The sequence below is a fragment of the Agelaius tricolor genome, unplaced genomic scaffold (genome assembly GCF_023055355.1).
Source record: "Agelaius tricolor isolate 1412-34295 unplaced genomic scaffold, bAgeTri1.0.p SCAF_1, whole genome shotgun sequence".
Taxonomy (NCBI): domain Eukaryota; kingdom Metazoa; phylum Chordata; class Aves; order Passeriformes; family Icteridae; genus Agelaius; species Agelaius tricolor.
The window spans coordinates 50028518-50033447 of record NW_027269261.1 but is presented as its reverse complement, the minus strand read 5'-3'; positions in this window follow the sequence as shown (position 1 = coordinate 50033447).

The following is a 4930-nucleotide window of genomic DNA, read 5'->3' as shown; positions in this document are numbered from 1 at the left end:
TCTTCTTGCAAAGCAAGCCTGGCAAACCAACCCTAGAGCATTGATCAGTTGGGGAGGCCATCACCACACACCCACATCACATCCACAGGAACTGGAAACCCACCACAGGCATAGAATCATAGAATCCTTGGTTTGGAAAGGACCTCTAAAATCAATGAGTCCAACCATTAACCCAACACTGCCAACTCCACCACTAACCCTGTCCCTGAGCACCACACCTACAGGTCTCTTAAATACCTCTGGGGATGGAGAATCAACCAACCACTTCCCTGGGCAGTGTGCTCCAATGCTGGATACCCCTTTTGGTGAAGAACTCTTCTGCACCTCACCAAGGTCCTACACCAAGAGCCTCTGCTAATGAGACCATGAAACTGCTTGAACACTCTCTGAGCAGGTCTCACTTAGCTCATGGCTGCAGCTACCCTTGTAAAATCCGAAAACCAACAGCATTTCTGTAGAAGTCATTGCTTGATATTTATGACAGATTCACATTTTCTACTTTCCATCAGCAGTTGGTTTTAAAGAGCCTATATGGTATTGTTAGCACCTCAGGTGTGTCACTCTTTAATTCCTGATGCCTTTGTTGGAGAGTGTAAGGATCCAGATATTGCTAATCTTTAATAATTATCATACTACTCAGAAAAAAAGTTTCTTAAAGACAGTAAGTTTCTTAAAATATTACTTTTCCTTTCTTTGGACTTAAAAATAATCTCAGCCATCCAAAAAAGAAACTATGTTATAAAATAAAAGCTACATGTATAAGGTTATGCCATGTCCCTTCAATATGCACACTTCTTCCATTGCAATGGAAAGGTTGCTTGCACAATGATGGGTAGACTTTGGCTTAAAATACTGACACCCTGTTTAGACTAAAATAGATATCGTCACAAGTGATAGGGTAAAAATGTGACCAAATATTTTTCTTGTATCTTTTTACAGTGCTCATGTAATTCTCTGGGCAAAAGGGTCAAAACAAAATAAAACTCAACATTTCAAAGCTCTGCTCATAAAATAAAATAAATGTCAAAACTCTTAGATTGTAACAAACTACTATGAGATGGAGAAAATAGTGTAAGAAAAATATTTCTAATCCAGAATGCCAAATAGACTCTCACATATGATAAGGAGGAAAAAATACTTTAAACACAAGAAGAATCTTGTTTAAAATGAAGTAGAATAATAAACTGAACATTTAATAATAAAGAAAGGACTAAAATTAACTAAACTATGCCATATGAAAGGTTATGAAAAGACAGTGAAAGAGAAACAGTGTTTGACTGGGGAATGTGCAGCTCTCATTGCAATTGATAGAATTTGTACATAAATCAGAGACAATGTGGTTCATTGTATATAGCAGAATTCTAACAAGAGAAGATCCAGAGAAATGAGGAGCAATGATTCACCATCACCATACTTTCAGCCCTCTGACTTTACAGGTAGGCATTGCCTTGTCTAGTTTACATGGAACTAGAAATCTGTGAAGAGACTGAACTGATATTCTTTGCATACCATCAGGAGGCACATCTGGAGTTATGAATTGCCCATGACAGATAAAATCATTGCCACAGCATCCTCTTAGATTTAATTTTAGACTTAACTGGAACTTCAATGTACAAAGAAAAAAACCTACTTTCTTAAAACAGGGGGGTTGTCCCAAACAATAGAAGCAGTCAGGACCTATTTAAAAACCCAAGTTTTACAATCTTTAGTGGCAAGACATGCTATCTATGTCTTGCCACTAAAGATTTAAAAACTTGGGTTTAAGCATCCAACAGTTTTGAATATACTATTCTGACATACTTTCTCGAAAGCAAAATATTTGGGAATTTTAGTGGGGTTTTAGTTCTTCACAAATGAGTTCCATCTAGACATTTTGTCCCAATGTGGAATGAGAAATATTTCCAAATCTTGAAATTTTTCATGGAACTGACATTAGGTTTGCCAGCTTGCACTAGTTAGCACAAAAGCCATTTCAAAAGAAAATATAACTATTTGATGTAAGTAGGGACAAGAACACATGTTTTAGAACACAAAGGGCTAAAGTAAACTTCAGCTGTTGTTTTCAACAACAAACAAATATTTCCAAAGTCACAGGGAGTGAGCCCAAGAGGTCTGGACACTGTTTGCACATACTGTGCTCAAAAGTGCACTGGGATGCAATCCATGGAATCACTCCTGTTATGGGTTCATTGCACAGCAGAATGTAGGAAGGAAGAAGGTCTGTGAAGGCCCATTCTACATCTCCAATGTTACCATGATATAAAGTGAAAACCTTTGAGGTTTCTCAAACTCTGAGTGTGTAAAAGATATTTATCTATGGAAGCTGAGCTGTGTGTTGAGATTAAGGAGATTCTTGGGGCAATGCTGCACACAACTGAACTGTTGTAAACACTTGTGCTAACACACAGCTTTGGCTCAGGAGAAGATGATGCCTTTACCAGCACCCTAAGTGCTCTGAGAGGGCCTAATAGCCATGATTGGCCTCACCTGGGGACTTCTCATACAACTCCTGTCCATTGGCTCAGGAGCCCCATCTAAGCTCAGGCTCTGCTATGTGATCTGGACTGGCTCTGGCTGATCCTCCTTCCTCAGATGGCACACAGTCCCCTTTTAATTTGTACAGACCTAAAAGAATTCACTGTAAAACTTGAAAAGTGGCATCTTGTAATACATCACACCATGAGCATTTAGGATGATTTTGTCAAGAAGCAACTTATGTGTGTATTGACATAGTTGTGCTAATAAAGTTATGTTAAAAGCAACATTAGTTGAATAACACAGCACCATGAGACTTCAGTAAAACCTGCCATGTTTTCTTAGTTTATGGGCTCTAAAGTTTCTCAGAGTATCAACATCAGTACTATAAAGCATCATTTGATATTGCTACTGTATGTGGTTACTAAAGCACATAACAAAAACTTAAAGACCAGCTTTTCCTTTCACCTAGTGAAACTGTAAATGCACATAGCAGTACTTAGAATGCCCTAAAAAACCCCCTTTTTTTAAAAAAAAAGCAACCTTAGTAAAGAGTTTTAAGGTTACACTTTGTATCTGAGATCTTGAGAACAGAGCAAAACAGCTTATCTGCAGAAGAAAAATATGAAGCAAAATACCTGATACTTTCAATTTCCTCTCCAAAATCATTGAAAATAAGAAGTACTAATAATTAAAAATCACAATTCAAGTACTACTGTACCTGCTTATTTTTCAGTTCCTAGGTGCAATTGTATGATCACTACAGCTAGAAAGACATGACTAATCTTGCAGTTCTGAAACTATTTGCAAGTACCAGTGAGCAAGAAGGATGGCCTTCAATTTTTCTTCTGTACCAGTTATTCTTCCCATGAGCTGTCTAGCTTCAAGCTATAAAATCTAGTTTTGGGTGTACATAGCTAAAATTTAGCACCTGCTTGTCAAATTTGAGAATGAAATTTTGCAGAGAAGCAACTGGTTAACTTAATAAAATAAAGGGTAAGTATCCTCTGCTGTTTCCATTTACTTTAAATGGGCAACACAGGAGTTCAGTTAGTAAAATATACTCCAGCTCACCTACGGTGGTAGGAAATAATTCTGCTTTACTGGCACTATTTAAAATGAGAGTTCTATTGCATTCTGGAAATGTGGAAAGTTAGTTTAACTTTGCTCACCAAAATTAGTACACAGTTCCTTGAGGACAAAGAACCCCAAATGCTACTTGAAATCTTCTCTGAAAGTCAGGTTTAGGATGTAGCTGGAGGCATCGTTCCCAGTGAAGCAGAAGACTGAAAAGACAGGCTTTCTGCTAGAGCCTGGGCAGGAGGCTGGAGCTGGCAAATGGGCTTTGGCTCACAGTGCATTTGGCGCAGTGTTGGGTTGTGGGCCTGCAGCTGAGGCCAAGATTCAGGTCTGATTGTGCCAGGTTTTGAATTAAAGACAGTAAGGATTGAAGACCTATGTCTTTCCTGGGAATTGCAAAGAACCTGGTGCTGATGCAAGCAGCAACAATGAAAGATTCATGGTAGATTATTTGGTATCTGGTGGTCACCAGGCTGTAGATAGCTGAAATCAGTGCTATGCTTAGGATGTAGGGCAGAAGAGCTGTAAGAGTTTGCTTTGCTTCACTGTGCAAGGTTTAAGCCTCTGTAGCAGTTTTCCATTTCCTTTTAATAAAATATGTGGGAGTTGGTCTTTTTACTTCACCCAGTAGGACCGCAAAGTTGTCCAAATATGAAGACCATAGGAGCAAATACATCACTACCGCACTTTAGGAAAGAGATAAGAAGAAAGCTTCATTAACCCGTTTTACAAAGCTTTTGCAAAATCAAATAATGGATGAATTTACACCTGTAAACCATTTTTTAAAAAGTTCAAGGTGACAAAACTGATATGGAAAATTTAACGAATGACTGCAGCATGCAGGTTAGTAATGAATTGATTCACCACTGCTCATTATTCTTCAGTATCAATGAAGACCTAGTCCCATTTTATACTAAATATTTGCAGAAAAAGTTATTATGACTATTTTTAAGCTGAAAATATTTAATCTCTGCATTAAATCTGCAACGTTTTCCCGTTTGCCCCAGAAAAGAAAGGACTCAAAAACAAACCTAAACCCAGAGAAAAAAACAGGAAAATCAGACAGCTTTAATCACCTTATAGAATACCTGCTAATTTCTCTCGACACTACAGTATAGATGTCTGTCATAAGACACTATAAAAGAACAAAGTGTCACTTAAACTTTTATTCAACTTTTCCATTTAGTGCATTTTGAAAGGATTAAGTGGAAATGAATATGATAATCACAAGGAAACAGGACAAAAATTTATTCAGGAACTTATCAACACACTTTTGTTCAGAAAATAATAATGCAGCACTTGAGGAGGAGAGTGGGCATTTAAACAAAAGCTGGATGCATATGAAACAATGTTTTAAATTGTAAAAAGGTGACAA